The sequence below is a fragment of the Balearica regulorum genome, chromosome 7 (assembly GCF_011004875.1).
Source record: "Balearica regulorum gibbericeps isolate bBalReg1 chromosome 7, bBalReg1.pri, whole genome shotgun sequence".
Taxonomy (NCBI): Eukaryota; Metazoa; Chordata; class Aves; order Gruiformes; family Gruidae; genus Balearica; species Balearica regulorum.
This window is the reverse complement of record NC_046190.1, coordinates 6,726,991-6,745,828: the sequence shown is the minus strand read 5'-3', so window position 1 is coordinate 6,745,828 and position 18,838 is coordinate 6,726,991. Positions and strand designations below refer to the sequence as shown.

The 18,838-nt window shown below is 41.2% G+C and overlaps 2 protein-coding genes across 6 annotated transcripts in view; both read left to right on the top strand.

The window, feature by feature from the left end:
* Positions 1-18,838, top strand: part of BAG3 (BAG cochaperone 3) — a 260,283-nt gene that overhangs the window by 60,475 nt on the left and 180,970 nt on the right. The window lies entirely within an intron of this gene.
* GRK5 (G protein-coupled receptor kinase 5) overlaps positions 1-18,838 on the top strand; it is a 170,384-nt gene that overhangs the window by 80,621 nt on the left and 70,925 nt on the right. The window contains exon 2 of one of the 5 annotated variants that reach the window (XM_075757770.1): positions 14,285-14,386. The exons of the other annotated variants lie outside the window; for them this stretch is intronic. The gene's annotated coding sequence lies outside the window, so the exon portion shown is untranslated. The remainder of the gene's footprint in view (positions 1-14,284; positions 14,387-18,838) is intronic. 5 annotated transcript variants of the gene reach the window in all.

The following is an 18,838-nucleotide window of genomic DNA, read 5'->3' as shown; positions in this document are numbered from 1 at the left end:
GACAGCCCTTAGTCTTATGACTAGAACTAATGTCTTTTTTGGAATCTCCTTCAAAGTGTCCTCGGGGGGCCAGAGCCTTTCTTATGAGTTAAAAATCAACTTGTTTAGGTAAGATCTTAAGGAGTGGAAGGCGGCAATGCAAAGTTTCAAACTCTGCAGAAGAGCTGCCAACGCAAAGGTCACACAAGGTTGTGGTTACTCCCACTGCGTGCTGCAATGGGCTTCGTGCATTAGTACAGGCTGGGATTACAACAGGGCCAGCACAGAGAGAGGGAAGACGTGGATCCACCCTGTAGCCCTGCAGTTTTCGTAAGTTTTCTGGCACTGGCCTCTGTTCCAAATCCTAAAGAAGCTCTGACGGAGACCTGCCATCCTGCTTCAAAAAAAGGGATAGGATTTTATTCTCAATAGCACCGTTGAACTACGTGGAAAGTAACCACCACCCACAATCAATTACTCGTAAGCACCTATAGACTGCTTGAAATCTATAAAGAGCTCCATAAGTGCTCACTGTAAGTCGTAGCATAGGTAGGATATTCTGTTATTTTCTCTTTTCTCATATGATAGGAGACCAGTTGAAAACTTGTCCTTCTCCATCCCCAAGGAGACATTATGGTTTTTTTCCTTAACCCCAGTGATTTTAGCCTGCTGCCTCACTAGTTGCTGGGGAGTGATGATGCTAAATCACATCTCTCAAAAAGCCTTTATCCTTTGTGTAAATTATCTGATAGCTTCCTTCTACTGATGCAAGTCAAAACAATGTTTTAGCTGGCAGAATTATGTGGAATTCTGCCTCATCTGTTTTTTTCCTCCCATCAGCAAACTACTATTTCCCTAACAAGTCCCCAGATCTGGCAGTTTTCCAGGGCTTCCCTTTTTGGTAGGCAGCAATAAGGAAGGGAATCTCATCTTGCTGCCAACTCACCCACTTACAACATTGCATCGGGGAGGGATCAGAAGCACTTTCCTTCAACTGCCTCAGAGCAGAGAAGGCACTGGGAGTTCAACTGGAGGCTCTGCCTGTGAGATATGGATCATCAAGACGTGAATTCGAGGGCTCATACACACTTTTGCTATTCTTCTTCCTTTTTATCCCTTAATTTAAGTGAATTTAAGTGAATTTAAGTCCTGGTGACAAGTAGTGCACAGGGAGTCCTTGAAAGGGAGATGTTGTCTTTATGTCCCAGACAGGTGCAGTCTGATTTCCCTCTCTCTGCTCTGGTCCCTTCCAGGGTGGAGGTACAATGGCAAGAGAGAGAATATTTCAGTGCCCATGATTGTTCGCTTTTGGCTGGCTCTGCCAGCCTGGATGCCAGTTGTGGTGGTGGGTTTTGCATAGCTGTGGATTTGATACCAGTTTAGCTTGCCAACTGCCAGCATAAGCTGTGTAACTTGCAACTCCACAAATGCCGTGCCAGCATCTGTTTCTTATCCTACAGCATTTTAAATAATGCACGTTTTCAGCTGTCTTCCCCTTCCTTCCCAATTTCAAAGCACAGTTTGTTGGTTTCATGTCTTGCTCTGAGATGGGTTTCCAGGCTGCACAGTCCGTGTGCAAGGCAAAGCTGCTCAGGGGGCTGCAACATTTGACACAAACTGTCCATGCCCTCATCCTCCAGCACGATCGTGCATCGAAGCAGACGAAACCCTGAGCTGCGAGGAGCCCTACAGCTTGTGGAATGCGTTAATTAAACAAGCGTCTCTGGAAGAGGTAAAATGGTAGAGGACCTCTGCAGATAACTTGGCAGCTCCCTAATACAGTATTCACAGCTTCGAGTCTCTCAGGGAAAAAACTGAACAGCCTTTATAGAGGGTTTTTTAAAGCCCTACTTTCTGGTAGGAATGTAATTGAAGAAGGCTGTGAAGGCTGTGGAAGCATGCTGCTCACAAGCAGAGGACAGATTAAATTCCAGTGCTTTGTTTGGGGTAAAGTGCTGACCTTTGTCTTCAGCATTAAAGCCATCTGAAGAAAACCATTCCTAGCATACAGCAAGATGAGTTGCTTTTTGCTGGATTCTTTCCTGCGTACAATGTAATAGTTTAGTATGAATATAGCAAGAAACAAGGAAAATTGAAAGCATAATTCATTTTGAATGGCATGATGTAAGAGGTGATTTCTTTTAAGGAGCTAGAAGGCAAAGGGATCAGTGTTAAATATTTTAAGTGGGCTCTTGGAACAATCCCTTAATGGATTTTTTTTCTCCCCCCCAACTGTAAGATCTATGTTTCCTGCTAGTTGTCTTTTTTTTTTCTTTGTAGACTTTAAAACCTTAATCAGAAGAATTTTACTTAGCAGGTTATAAAAATCCTCTGTCTTCTATCCCACGAAGTCAATAAGTGTTTGTTTCTTCAGCTCGGTAACAGTTCCTCGCTCTGCTTTCTGGGCAGATTTACTCAGCATCAGTACAACTTCTACCCACTGAGTCAATGTCTCGAGGCACAACCTCTTCCTGCAGTGCTACAGCTAAGCGTTTCCTATAGTAGCCTTATAATTTCCCAAATTTCTCCTCCCACTTCAGAGCCTGGGAAAGCAGATGGACCCTACAGGATGACCTGGAGGTCACAAAATCCAGGCTTAGAGCTGAAGTGGGGAAGTGCATTCCAGAGGGGACAACCCTTCTACCAGGAGTGTTTGCAGCTCGGGCTGCTCTCCAGCCCGCACCAATGAGCTGATACTGAGCTCTTCAAGTGATTGCAAGTGACATGGCCTGGGGCACGGAGACAGCAGATGTCTGGTATTTGGGTTGTTATGGCTCGGTGTTTTCCACTGGAGCTGGAACTCAACTGCTAGCTAATGACAGTCACAGGGACCCTGTGCAACGCACGTCTTGAACAGGGCACCCGGGAAGAAAAATCCATTGAAAAGTGTTGTGCTGCTCTCAGACATTTGAAGGGGGAGATGGTGTGCGGGAAGCCAGCAGAGCCAAGAATCACCATAGAGAGGTCCATATTCAAATGTCAAGCCCACAGTTTTCTCATCAGTCAGAAGGAGAAAACCACTTGGCAAATGCAACCCAGCCCTGAACCTAACTGACAAAAGCAGCCCCCTTCAATTTGGCCTCTCATAAATGCTGGCTTTTTCATGATGTGTAAGCAAATCAATTTTCTTTCTTACCCCAGGCTTATAAGCTCCAGTTATGTCCCTGAATCACATTGGATTGGCACGTCACTCAGCTGTCCTAGAGCATATCCAGAGCTTCTGTCCCGTCAAAGCTTTAAACGTGAAAGAGAGCTAGGAATGATGTGGATCTCCACGGAAGTCCCTGGGGTCAGAGAATCGGTGCTTGGCATTGCTCTGCAGCTTCTGTCACTGAAGAAGGGCAAGGCCATGTGGTCAGTGTGCTGTAACAAATATAGCTGACCTGGAGGAGGTTATCAGTCAACACAAGGAATGTGGCCTCTGGGTCATGTTTAGACCTAGAATCAAACAGATCAGGGTTAAAGAGTCTGAGAACGATGGAGCTATGGCCATGGTAACTGATCATGCTCTGATTCAAGGCAATGGAAAGTGCATGCAAAGACTGAAATCTCTCAGGCATCATGAAGCTGAGATGAGTAGTAAAACATTAAGGCTACCGTGGAAACACATCATCAAAAGGCCAAACCCAAATCAGGGAGAGTAAAATCAGCACCCCAACTGACTTTGTACTGGTGGAAGCTCTCGTGGTCTTTTGACTAGGTAAACAGAAGCCATTTGTCCAGGGCCCTTCCTAAGCAGTCCACGAGTTACAGGTGTAATTACAAGTGCCTTAATGCAATGGGAACAGCCAGAGAGAGTGGCAGCCATAGGCTCATTAAGAAGCAGCAGGAATACCTAATGTTTTTGAAGGGCTTCACCCAAGCTGAAGATGAACATTGCCACAGTGTTTCATGCTGTTGCCTGTTGCAGCTTGGACAGCCTGGTAGACATTTTTATGTCAAACAGTACTTACGCTGTCATTTCACGATCTTGATCATGTCAACTTAAATAGAGTTCTAAAACGTAGATCTTACTTGGATCTCCTGGTCTCTAATTTGCAGCAAATGTAAATTATAGCCCTATTAAATTTAGAGAGAGGATATTTTAAGGCTTAGTTTCAGGCACTTCTTGTTATTAATGACCTACTGTAGCACTTTGAAACTGCTACTCTTACCCATAACTCTTCTGCCAACTACTCTCACAGACATTGGGAACTGTGGAGCCCAACAATGAAGTCAATGCCTTCAATATGGCTGGATGTAGAGCTGTGCAGCTATGACGTGATACTGGGCACAAGAAGCAAAAATTGGTCTCTCTTTTACCTGTGGGCAGTAAAAAACTCAGAGTTTGTTAATCAGTGGTTTCTCACCTTCCCTTTGATTTGAGGAACCCAAAGATATTGGGCTGAAATGTGGATAACTACATAGGAAATTTAAATTGAAAGGCCCTACTCTTGCTTATTGAGCTTTTAGAAGTCTTTGGGCTCCTCTGAATACAGGCTGAAGGACATGGCCTATTTCGCGTGATTTCAGTTATTTGATCAGAAAATTATGTGAAGGCTGAAATGAAGAATACAGGAAAATCTGATAAGAGCCTGAGAAAGATCACAAGTTAAAATGCTGCACAAGAATGCTGAATTGTGAAAAAAAGAGCAGCAAACCATTTAAATTAGATGAATTGTCTGATCTGGAGAACTCCACAGTATCACAGTTCTTAATGAAATCAATGGACTTTGTACGACTTCTTGGAGTATCTTGCAATATTTGTAAAAGTTTTCATAATGATGGATGCAGATGGGAATTATCTGAATATAGAAATCTGAGTATTACCATACCTTCAGTGAGGCTGTGCCAAGAGTAGGACCAAGCAACACAATGGATGAAATCAGACTGTGTCAACACAGGCACCTAAGGCAAAGTGAACGCTGTCTTGGGCCTGTTCAGTGCAAACATCATTTGTGAGAGATGCAAGCAGATTATTCCATAGTAGAGCCAGGTCTCACCACCCTTACTGATCTAATTAGTCTTGACTGATGAGAGTAACCAATATCAGTTTTCTTAATTGTGCTGGAAATTTTATGTCTTCTTTCTGTCATATTTTTGGTGACTTGCTGCCTGTATTTGCACAAGCTATTTCCATTGAACAGTGTGGATTGATTCTGGGAAAAATAAGTCAAAGAAAAGGCCTGTAATATAGTTTAGCCTCCCTCCTAAGTCCTAAACAATGGTGCTGTCGGGCAATTGGCACTTGGAGAAGTTGTCCTCACGACATTTATTCCCTATCATGCCCTTATGAAAAGAATTGCCCAATCCTGTACTATTGAATGCCAGACTCCATGCTTCCTCCAAGGTCCTCACAGAATACATACAAGCCATTTGCCAGAAGCAGAGCCATGTTCATAGCTGCACAGATCTTGGCAATGTTGATCGAAAGTCTACCTGTCTTGGCAACATTGGACTGTTGGTACTGCAAGTACTTTCTTGTTCGTAGAGAGCTCTTCAGAAGTCACCGTGTGGAGTTGTGCCATGCAACGGGGCAGTGCAGAAGAGCAAACTGCCCCCAACTCTAAGATGAATAGCAGTGTACCATCAATGACTAAAACCAGTATCACAGAGCCTAACCTGGCATACAGGAAAAACTGAGCAGTACCTTAACTCAACTGAAGCATCCAGCAGTAGCCATGTGATGAATTGTCATCTTAATTCACCTGTTTGCCTGATAGACTGTGAAGGCAAATAAGTACTGATGAATTTAGTGGCAGCAATTAAATGTAGCCACACTGACGAATTTTTTCCTTGAACATGTGTCAGCAAACCCAAGAGTTTACTACTTAAACCTCTCCTGTTTCTCACTGTAAATGAATTAAAATGTAAATGCATATTTAAATGTTTTACTCTACATTTGACTTCTGAAGCTAGCTCTCCATAATCTTTTTGGTCAGCTAGCAGCTAGTCAGATAGGAAGCACTCTCGAAAAGTGTTCTGGAAATACTCTCCACCACATTTTTCACACAGTCTCTTGTACTGATTGAAGCTTATGGTTTGAATCCTAGTTTTCTCTAAGTGGTAAACCTACTTATCTTTGCTTGAAGAAGCAAAATATATTGATACCTACAGGTAAATGGTGTAGAATGCATCTACATGCACCCTGAATGAATGTAGGATGCTGACCAGCATCTGAACTTGTCCATTGTTGCTTGATGTTTTTGCTCTGCTGACAGCCTTTTCAAACACATTTTGTTTCCTAATTCAGTATATGACAGAAAACAGTTGGTGTGTTGATAACACTTCAACTTTTTTTTACTTCCTAACACCCCATTGCAAAACTGATGCATCATGCAGGAATGAACACAATCTATAAAATAATTAACTCAGGATGTGACAATTTGTCTTCCTTTCTTCAAGGACCAGTCCTTTGACATTAAGAGTATTAGATACATAGGTTTGATACACTTTAATGCCTTCAATTCTTACTCCATTATTCAGACATTTTTATTTTCCAAGACATTGCCCATAGTGAATATTGCACGTTTACTCCATATACACAAGATCTCACTACCTTTTCTGTGTTATTTAAGCCTTATAAGTAGTGTACCTACTGAAAGTGCTGTTTGATGTCATCATGTCTAATAGAGAAGCATAGCAAGAGTATTTGGTTCCATCTCTAATTCTGCTTCTAAGATGTCTTCTGACAATGGCGGCCTGGAATAACTGGGGACTGGACTTCCTGCCTTTGGAGGACCCTGGCAAGACTATGAGTAGTAACAATCTAAATTATGTGTTACTCTCAACAGTAACAAATTAATTATATAGCCTACACATTTTTAGTAGTAGATTTAAATGTAGATTGCTAATATTTACAAGAAAATTATATATTTCTTATGAGTTTCTCCATTAGATACAATTCCACGGTGTAACCTCAGCAGATGTGGAATAGTGTCTCCAGATGCTCTTAATATTTTCCATTCCAACTTCACTGATAAATTGAACATTCCCTTGTACAATACTGTGCTACATCTGTTTGGCTACCAGGATTGCTATGGGCTATTGCAACAGAAGTTAAAGACTCTTTTTTTTGCTAAATGCTTCACGATGATTGCGATGATGAATACTTTAATACTCTTCTGAGAACTGAAAGTATTAAATAACTCCATGATATGGCAAAGTCACTGCCCTTGCAGTGTCTTGAAGTGTCTTCAGAGTGTCTTGAAGTCATTTCTGTAAGGTTTTTCAAGTCTACTTCCTTTCTGTTTAGCTTTTATCTGTGGATGGGCTATTTAAGGAAGATTGTTGTCTAGCTATCAAACTTCAAGATCAGTGAACTTCCTTGAGCTTAAACAGTACAGGAGATTTACAACTAATTTCAGATAGTGACATTAAGAATAGCAATAGAATTCTTGTTAGAGACCTTCAACGGTTATCAATGGAAAATAAACACTTTGGCTAGCCCCTGTGAGTTTATAGATAGAACAGGATGGGAATATCATGGTATGAGTAAAAACAGGCACACACGAGGCATGTCTACACTAGTTTGCAAATGCCTGTGGAGTCCTGTCTGGAATAGCAGAGGTCACATGGAATAAGTGAAAGCCCCAAAGCCTGGTCAGTTATCATGTTTTTCCAGTCATTGCAGCTCTGCTGAATTCAATGGAGTTAGACCAACAAAACTGAAGTAAATGCCATGATGGCATTTGGTTTTTATCTTCTTAAATACCTCTCTGTTGGTGAATTGCCATAAGACACACTAGTATCATAACTTTGAGGTTGGCAGGAGCCAACCTGTATTCCAATTTGAACAGGAAATATGAAAAGGGAATATGAGCAAAGGAAGAAAGAGGAAATATTAGATTAGATTAGATTAGAGCAGATGATTAGATTAATTTGGTTAGATTAGGAGAGAGGAGGAGAGAGTAGCATGCAAGAAAAGTAAAGATAGAGAGAGGCAGATAGATAGACAAGTCCAGAAATAGTATGGCCTGAGCATGTAAAGTGGTAGCATAGAAAGAGAGCAGAAAAAAAGGATGGGTAGAAAAAGGAAAAAAAGTAGACAATTATGAAATTCAGTAAATGTGCAGTAAATGTGTTTAGTTTTGTTTTGGGGCAAATCAGCCATACTCACCATGTTGACTATGTGATTCAAAAGTGGTTTGGCTGCTCCTAAAAAAAAAAAGGAAAGAAAATTCTCCTGGTCTTTGGCAGAGGATAAGGTGACAACCTTCCAAACACGCTAATTTCCTTTCATTTAAAGTCTGGCATGCAAAATATGGGGAGGCTGTCGTCACATTATGAGTGAGTTCATTTGAGAGCACGATGGTACACACAAGGGAAGCTGGCCAACAGAACAGGGAGGAGGAGAGGCCTTTTGCAGACAATTTTTTTCCTGTGGGACATACCTGGGACCCTCCAAGGCAAAATATGCTTGCTTTCATCCACAACAAATGTTCTCCAAGTGCTATACCACATTTGGCAGTTGCAGCCAGGATCAACTCAACACTTGATGTTGCCCAGGACTGTCAAATCTGGTCTATGTAGTTTGCTGTGTGTGGGACTATCAGATGAGATCTTTTTCTTAAGCTTGTGTTTGCTCGGCCTAGACAGTGCAGTCTATATGGCATTTCTTATTAAGAGTAGGATGTTAAATGTAGTGTCCTGGCCAAATTCCAGCCTGGGTGTTTATATTCTGCTCACTTAAATGCCGCTGTTGGATCACTATATGAGAGCAAACTGTGGTACTTGTCCCTTGCTAGTAATGAGTATGCCCCTAAGACCTGCTTTATAGGGAGCTTTTCTCTGAGGAGCATGAATTCATGATTCACGTTAATAATGATAACGTGCACTAGACCAGACCTTGTGGATTTTGTGTTTTTTTCCTTTGTAATCTCAAGGTTTATTTGCTTACTCCTGCGGAATCGTTGATTTTTCTACAGCGGTAGTGTCCCTGAATTATCACATGATGTATCTCTGGCATGCTGCCGTGCCATGGGTCCACGTAATGGGTGAAGGATAAAAAACATATCTTTTAAATCAGTGCAGTTTCTTAAATGCATATTTCTTCAAGAGGCTTGTTTAGTCTGCTTCTGTTTTGCCAGAATGTGTGTTTTTAGGGAGTCTCCTCCTTTACCCGAATAAATCATGATTCTCTTTTGCTACATCAATAGCAGTGGTTGAACCTGAGAAGACTTGGAAGGTGTCTCCTAAAGGCATCCAAAAGCAGTGAATAGTTACTCGTATTCTCTAAACCTTTCTGCTCACCAGGGCAGGACTGCCTTGTTTTTCTGTTTATTCACTGCCTAGCACCATGCTCCCCCTCATATGATCTTGGTCCTGTGATTAGTCATTAGCACAGTAAAATAATCTTTATTAGTAATAATGTTACAAATTAATAAGAGGAAGAATGAATGAGGAGGCAGGACTTCGCTTTCCCTGCTTTGCTCCTCTGGGAGATTTGTCAGGCAGATCTCTATTCCAGCAAGGCAATTCTGCAAGGGTGGAGCAGAGGTCTACTCCTCTCTTCTCTTTAAGTCTCATATCAGCGAAGTAGCCACTGATTTCCCCTTGTGAAGAGGCTGAGTGGGTTACCCAGTATGCTGTACCCACTGCTCACACCACTTTCAATATTAAAATGCATATGTAGCAGTGCTTGAGTATTCCCACTGGAGTTTCCCACTTAAGGTTGAGAGATAACCCAAACCAAACCTTAATCAATGACAGAGTTCTTCCTCCACAGAGTCTGCTTTGCTAACACTTTTCCCTCTTTGCAGGTCAAAACCAGGTATTTATTTCAATTTTAAAACTATTGATTGAATTATCTTATTTTCTAAGAGCAAAGAGTGGTAGAAATTACTGAGCTGTAGAACAGTGGCTTGGATTGGCCATGTCAGGCATACTGACCTATTGAAAGGTAGCAAGGTTCTGGGTTTCACATAAAAGAGTGTGTGCCATGTGTGCCATGGGGTGGAGAAGCAGTTATAGATCTCATTAAGGCCAAGCACATGGGCATGCTATTTTATATGTCAGGTTTATTTTTACCTGGAACATTATTCATTCAAGGAGCTAGTTTCACAGGTTATATTTTTAGATAGTAGGCCCACCTGAGACTCATAGTTAGGTTGCAGCAAACAGAACAAGAACAATAGTTTCTAAGGGGGGAATAATTGGATGCCGGAGTTCACACATGAAGAGCACATCTTTCTATGTATTCTGAAATATTGTGTTGTAACTTGCGTGACATGTAGCTCTATTTCCCGTCAGTTTAGTGCACACTATTACTAGCACACTATTACTAGCAGAATGCAACACCATAGCTTTAATACCAAATTCGTTGTGTGAATTAAACACACCCAACCAACCTCAAGTTGCCTTCGTATCCCTTGGCTGACAAACAGTAGAGCTCAACGTCTGTTTTTCACAAGGGGGTGGCCCCATTAAGAGGGTCAAAGTTATGTTAAGGCTGATGTTGGTCATGCAACGGGCAGTAAAATGATCTTGCCCTGCAAGCACTACTTCCTACATTTTCTTCTTGACTTCATCTCCACAGATGAGATCAGTGGAAAGGAAGATGGGGAGGGAATAGCATGGAGATTGCAAAACATGCTGGGAGAAATGTACTTTTCCATGCATGTCTTGCTTGCTGGACTGCACATTCCTCTTTCCCTGATGACAGTATTATGTGCTGGGTTTTGCTGGTAGCTAGGCAGCTACCCAAAGCAACAAATCCAGGTGCCAATGAAACTTTCCATTGACTGAAGTGGGTTCAAGGGCTGCAGTAACAACTCACAATTCAGTCTCTTCTGAGGCCACAACACAAGGTCCCATACAATATTTTTAACTGCAAATTATTCCAAAATCTCTCTCAAAACATAATCTGTACTTCATGTTGCATATCTGTACCAAGGATTTAGAAGGAAAATGGGTTATTAGTACCTAATTTACATTTTATGTTTTATCCTTCCTGGCAAGTTAAAGCTGTGGTCAATGGTTCGGCCCCAAATGGCCTTTCATTACTCAGGCTGTCCAGACATTCATAACCTTATGAGTCCTTACCAAAGAGGCTCATATTTGTGCCAGAAATATTGAGAGAAGAGAGCGCTCATGGGGAATATGCATAATGTAAGAACTAAATGGAGTTCAAGGAAAGTAAGGTAATATTAATCCCTGATAAGCAGGTGGAGATGCTTAATTATTACAAATCATAAAATTATATGAACCATTGCAAAAATCTTACGAAGTCTCCCTTCTTTTTCTCATATTCTGCTGTTTTATGTTTATCTGTTTAGGCTGAAAAAAATCTCTGGAAAAGAAGCTGTTTGTGTTTTGATTTCCATACAACCCTCAAAGATAGCATCCTCCTTGAATTTTCCTGTCAAGCCTTCTGAATTCTCTGAGACTACTCACAGGTCAAGGTCCTAAAACAGCATCAGGCAGGACAGAACTGGCCCTGTCACACATTGTAAATAATAAAGACGCTCCTCCCAAAGCCAAACCTTCTCAGTAAGGGTTGCTGTTACTAGGGGGGTGTGTAGCACCATCCATTATTAAGGTTGCCTAATATTGCACGTTATAAGATTAAGATTTTGCCACAGTTATGTAGAAAGTTTCCCTGCTGGATGTTTTCTGAGCTATATTTTTTTTATTATTATTTATTAGAAACACAAACTGAAAGTGGGAGCCAGGATCAGAAAGACAAAGAAGCAGCATCAGTCCACTGAGGGAATGAGGACTAGTGAATTAACACCACTATAGCTATTCCCTTAAATATTCAGGCTAAAAGTGCAAGATAGTTTATTCCACTTTCAGATGAGGCTAGTTACATTGCATATTGCTGAGGGAATTCACAGAGGTTAACTGTATTTTGCTGCAACTCATCTACCTATACATCCTCTTAGCCAAAAAGGAAAGAGCACGTCCAGGGTGTATTTCGGGGAAGGATCCCATCTTGAGGATATCTGAATGCTTTTCCCTCCAGTGAAAGAAACAAGCCACTTCAGACTGAGATGCAAAGTCTTAACAGATGTCTCCCAAAGGATGTCCATGTGGAGAGCTGTTGCAGAGCTGCCGGTATGCAGTAAATTCATATCCCAGCTTTACTGCTGCATGCTATCTTGCTGGTGTAGGACAAGTCCTGGGATGAGACGGAGGGGATTTGGGACCCATTATCTATAAAGATTGAGATTGAATGTAGAAGTGGAGGGAACTTGCTCATCTTAGGAGAACTAGAATGGAGAAGCAGTGCTGCTGGGAAAGATGGTGAGAAGTTAGGGAGGGAAGGTGAAAGAAGAAAATGGGGAGTCATGGTCCAGAGAGACCCTAGAACTGAGGATGATCAGCTAACACAATTTACAGCTCCTTTCCCACCTCCTAACAGCACAAATGGATACAGTGACATCCCTGTTTCAGCTCTGCTGGTATAGGTATCAGTATGGGTGTCAACATGGTGGAGTTTCTGTTTCGAAGAAAATTTAGGAAAGAGCTCAGGAAAAGCTGTGATAAAAGAACATTCCTCAAGTTGCTAAGTGGAAAGTTCCCAGTCTTTTGTGTGAGCTCCTCCTAATGAGCAAGGGCTTCTCTGTTTGTCCACAGCAAATTTTTTTCTCCAGTTTTTACAGTTCCTTAAAAGCTTAGGAAATTAAACATGCAAAAATATATGTTAAAACGGTGAGCACCTAAATTGGACTTTGAATTAAGACTGCCTATGCAACTTAAATTCATATCTCTGTATATATCACATGCTGAATTTTCTTCCCCAGGAGCCCTAATTTAGTCAGTTCAAAAGACTAAGTTAGTCTGGGGATGAAATTAGCTTGTCTAATAAAGAAGGGTAGAATGACTGACTGATTTATTGCATGAGGTAAAAGGTGTGTGATAAATTTAAACAGGGATTTGCAGCATCAAAGGAAATTGTCTCGTGGCCAAAGCAGTTGAATAACACACTAGGGAACTGGCCAGGGATACACTCTGGTCAAACTAGGTCTTATGTGATGACAGGCAAGTCGCTTAAAAGGAGTTTTTCACAGTTGGCCTCTAATTGCGCATTTTTCATTTTCTGAGTAGCTGCCTTGAGATTTTTGGGTCTCAGTAGTAACATCTGCAACTGGAGCAAATGGAAGATTGGTTGTGAACAAAGAGAATAGCATATAAAGTTACATACACAGAAAATCAAGTTGCACCAGTCAGTGGATACTTTTTACCTTAATCTTCATATGTTTAAGTTCCCCATCTGTAAAACTGGACTAATGACATCCTCTTCATCTCCCAGAGGTGGTGTGAAAATAGATCCATGAATACGTGTGAAGTATTCAAAGGCTACAGTGGAGAATGCCACAGAAAGGTCCATGGGGAGATGAATCACTCTGTCTTCAGAGCAGGCCTGACTGGTGTGCAGTAAATAAAGTCTAGGGCCACACATTGAACTAGAGGAGAAAACTAAATACTGAATAGCTGCTCATTAAGTAAGCACTGTCCGTTCTGTGCGTTGAATGAGGGGAAGGTCCTGTGGGAAAAACACTTTGCAGTGATGTAATTAAAGCCTGTACCAGAATGCACGCACAGTGAGGAATGGCATTCAGGCTACACGGGCAACATTAATGTAGGTTTTTCTTAGGTTTTGAGGCTTAACTTTGCAACCTCAAACACGTTCCTTTAATAATTTGGGGTGTGTCAATGTAACACTACAGCTGAATTCTTCCTTGTGAAATACTATGTCTTATAAAAAAATAAAATATTCTCTAATCAAAAGTGAATGAGTTGCATTACTTCCTGTTTGCTTCCCATGCTGCTACGGTTAATTGCTTTTTTCCTGCGGGTGGAATGAAGACTGTTGAAGTCCAATGGCCTCAACCATGGGCTACTTATTCAATGTGGCATGTAAGCAGCAGGGATTTCCTTGTCCCTGGCTAGAGACCTGCATACTTTACCTCTTCCATACAAGTAGGATGAAATTAATCAGTGTTGGTTTTCTCAGCAAGCAATGAAATTTCAACCGCTGCAATGTCGGAGGAGGAAGACTCCTCAAAGGGGACCAGGAGAAAATGCATGAATGAGAAGTTCCTGCCAAGACATGAACACTACGCTTGAGTGTGTCTGAAATGTTGGGCGCAGAGAGTAAATAAGCCCCATGACAGGTCTAGCCTAAATACCCAGCACTTCCATGGCAAGTAGCCCATACTTTCACCGACCTTGGCATCGCGACGAGGATAATATTTTTGCAAGGATGAACTGCACTTGAACAATGTCTCTAATGTTTCAGTGTTGTTGCAAACATGCTTTCCTTTCAGATCAGCCACGTGGCTCTTCTTTTCCATCCCTTTTTTCCCTTTTCCTTTCGTAGAAGTACATTTTATGTGTCTGTTGAAGAGGAAATCCCTGTCTTCTGCACAATTCCTGGGCTCACCTGAGGACTCAGAAGACAGTGCACTTCAGTCCTGGGAATGTAGGTGTTAACCCTTAGCTGATGGTTCTCTTCCAGCCTAGCTCAGTGTACTTAGTTTTCCCATATCTCGCTCTCATAGGAGAATCTGCATATCCCTTGGGGTATAATTTCACAGGGCAATCTTGACTTCCATATTTTGTGAACTCCTCCCAGCAACTGTTGCACTCACCACTAACAGGAGCACTCTAGCTATGCAGATGGGCCACTGAATGTTGCTGGTGAACCGACAGATTGCTCTGAACATCGAAGCACCAAAAAGCCATATACAGCATCTCCCCTACCCATTCTGGAGGTCAGCATGAAGGTACAAGCACAAGAGGCTACTCTTTTCTGTGGTAGAATTGAAAAGGGCAACCAGAATTGAAATGGCTGCCCCATAAGTCATCCTTTTCCTCAGGAAAAGGGTCCTAAGAGCACTTTATTTCTGAGTATCATGTCACATTTATGGATGCAGAGCTGATGCTTCACACAGAGAGAAGGTAGTGTGATAAAAGGCAGCGTGAGCTGTTGCAGAGTTCCCACAGGTAGAAATAAACCCATGCTTATTTTCACCCCACCTCTCTCAACATTCTTGACCAGAATAACTTGGGAAGAGGTTTCTCAAAGGACTAATGACATCTAGTTGTGATGCTGCTCTTACCACACCAGTGCTATTCCTGGCCATGTTGGCCTGGTATAGAAGTTTATGAGATAACTGGATTAGATTTCAGTGGGTTTTTTAATACTCTGCTTATTTTACCAAGCAGTGTTTGCAGACCTCCTGTTGATATCCTTGAGCGAAGCAATGTCTGAGTGGGTCAGCACTTGGCTGGAAGGGTGCTGGAGAACACTTTGGACATGCTTTAGGATCTCAGTTAGTATGTGTTTCTTCAGATCTAACATGTAGGATAAAGGGATGTTGAAGTATCATCTTCCAAGTGAGAAGTAAAATGTCTAAATATGTCTTCAGCATCTAAATACCACAGCACTAATTATGAGGTAGGCAGCCCTAATTGAAGTTCTTGTTAATTTGGAGGTGGTAGTCTGGGCTTCTTGTTTTGCAGATTTGATCACCATTATTTTGTGTTGCTGAACATTTATGGTTGTATGTTGAAATTTAGGAAACAAAGTGTTACAAGGAAAAAAACACTTCATAAGGGTAAGACATTATTCATATTACAGTCTGAAACTAAGCCAAGACATAACAGAAAAAATGAAGAGAGATAAAATGAAAAAAACCACAAACATAAGAATAACCTTTAAGATTACAAAAGTGCTCACTTAGTTTCCCTATGACAACCCAGTTCTCATAAGAATGAAGAGGAAATACTCTCTAAAAATGTATTTTCCTTTTGGTAGACCTGAATAAGACTGTTCATGGTTCTTGTGTCTGGACAAGAGCCACTACGCTATCTACATCCATCTCAATAATTTGGTATGAAGAGATCCTTGCTACTGCAGACTTCTGTCAAGAAGGAGGAAAAAAATACTTTCCTTTGGCAATCCCCCTCTTGCACAAGTTCCTTTTAGTGTATTTGGGGTTTCTAAATGACTTCTTTAAAAATCTCTTTTCCACTATTCATATCAATTTTACTCAGCAGCTCAGCTCCTTCACCCCCACTCAGAGGGGCTGTCACTCCACAGGCAGTCAAATCAGCACGTGAATATAAACCAAGTCAAAGTCAGTGTCTGTTAGCACAAGTAGACCGCTTGTACTTGGGCAAAAGATCCACTGAAGTGGTAATTTAGCAGTGTTGTCAAAGGTCAGTGATAACCCTTCAAATTGTTGAGGATCGATTTTTTTTTTTTCAGTGTATTAGTATTTCTTTGATTATTTTGGTTGATGGTTGAGCTTATTTTGCAATTTTTTTAAAGGTTCTGATTGACAAACACTTAGAAAACATAACTTACCAGAGTATGATTTTGGAGTTTTGTTGTACTTGAAGTTTTGGGTTTCCAAACACCAGGAGAAAAATTGAAAGAAAAAAAAAAAAAAAGTAAATTTATCGATGAAATAACAACTAATAGCATCTAGTATTTTGTTAAAGGAATCACTAATACACTAATAAAATGGCTGAGATATTTAGAACTTGCAGTGACTATTGAATGGCATGCAGAGTTAGTAATCCCTGTGAATAGTTTTATTATGTGCCTGTCAGCAATGTATGCTGGTTAAATATGCCTTCGCAGAGTGACTATGCTGGTGGCTATATGCATTGTGCCATTTTATTGACCTGGTAAAAGTTTAGTCTTAACGGCTGCTTCAGTTTCTACCCAGGCTAGTTTAGAAGTCAAAGAGTAGTTTTGCAGAAGTCTTTTCGCCTTAAGAAAGCGATTCACAAGATGTCTCTTTTAGTTTCCTGGAATCGAGATGTTTATTTTGTGCAATGTACAACAGCAACAGTTCTGTAGATTTCATAACCTTAAACATTCAAATTACAACTTTTACTGAAATTTTCTTTCAGCACATATTACTCAGAATATCACCAGGCAGGAGTCTAAATAGCAGCACTAGACAGAAAATAAGTTTGGTATTTCAGTTAAAATCTTTAGGACTGGACATAAAAGTCCCAAATAAAAAAAAAAAAAATCTCAGTAGCTACCTTCTTTGAGGACAAATCATCCAGTTCTGTTATCCCAATCCAAAGCAGAACAAAATGAGAACAACCAAGTCTTTGTTCCCCAAATTTCCCAGAGCACTTCTGAGGTGAGCTTTCATATTTCTTTGAGGGATTTTTTCCATTCTTCTGGCCTTGATGCAGAGACATTGTTGAAAGTAATTTAGGAAGATAAAGACAAACTCCTTTTCTAGTCTGGGTGGTGGTCACTGTTATGGTGTGGGCAGCTCTTCCCCTGGGGCTGCAGAAGAAGCACCACATTCAAGTGCTGGGAAATTTTGGTGATGGTGCATCTTCCGTGATCAATGTGACGTAGTTTGGAAGTCCACCATGCCCTGAATAGCTTTGTGACTAGCCATAAAGACAACAGTTCAAACACTGTGCTCAGGAAACCTCATCAAAGGCACTGATGTGCTTTTCAAGTGTAATTTATGGGAATGGTAACCAGCTTACTACTAGTCATTTGAATTTTTCAGCTGGAAGTGTAGCATACCTGTCCATCTGTCTTATCAGTCAGTCAGTCTGTCTCCCTGCTCTTTTTTGCTTTTCGTTCCCTTTCTATGCACTATTATTATAACTGGTAGCCAAATGCAAAAGAAAGGATGTGTTTAAGAACATGGTACCTAATAATTTCAGTTAAAAAAAAGATTTAAAAATATTCCCGTTGCACATTCACAATCCGGGTTTCCTGACGATTAATCATGGTGTATGTATTTCCACTGTCATGCTGATGTTGACTGTGCAGCTGAGAGACAGAGCGAGTTTTTTACTCATGTAAATTGTGCCCAACAGAGGTGGGAAAACTAGGCTTGATCGAAGACCCACTTGAATTGATGGGAATCTTTCCATCCATTTCAGCAAGCTTAAAGATCGCCTTCATTATTTGTAACAATTATTTCTTGTCTTTCCCAGCACCCCGTACCATGATTTAAAGAGGCTCAAACATTAATGGCAAGCTCCATCTTCTCAAGCTAAACCTACTCTTTACCCTGCAGTATCTGCAGTCTGCTTTTGAAGCCAGGGCTTGAGCAGTGACCCAGGTGGAAAGGATGCAGTTGCCCGAACGAGTAACTTTTAGAAGATACCAGAAATGTTGGAGGAGGGCTGAAATAACTCGGCAGAGTAACCCAGATTTTGTTAGGATGAGAATTTGTCTTCTACTGGCAAATAGCCCAGTCTCGGGGCAGAGCATTCGCTCTTCGCCATTTGCCTGTGCTCCTGGCACAAGGCTGGGTGACCAAATGTCTCCCCTCAGACAGCTGATGGTCCCTCCCCAGGCTCTGGACCTCACTCGTGTTTTTGTGTGCGGTGACTATATTGAGCTCACAGGATCTCATTTGATCCTCCTGCTGCTGCTACAAAAGGGGTGGGTGGGTTGTTATCCCTCCTGCCAAAATCTTTGTCCAAAATCAACAAAGCCACATACGCGTTCTGGTTCAAGTACTCGTGCAAACATATTTATGCAACTGTTTGTGGGATTTGACTTTCAAATAAAATTCCATGAGCAAAGCTTCAGTACCACTTCTTTCAAAAAACAAATGACAAGATCCATATATATCACCGAAGTGTATTTAACTGCGAATTTGTTACAATATTCTCCAAACATTTTTTCTGTATTAGTCCAACTCTAGGGTTTGGACTGTTTCCATCTTCGGTGTAATGCTGCTGTGATGTGTGGAGTTTATCCCTGTAGCCTAATACCATGAAAAGAGTGGAAATAAGAAAAGTTATACAAAGCAAACACTGTCTGCATCTGAATAATTACATTAGATGTTCGATGATCAGGAGATTAAATTTTGTTTGTTTTAAAAGAGACAGCTGACAAGCAGAGAAAATTAAGTTGGCAGGACTTAAA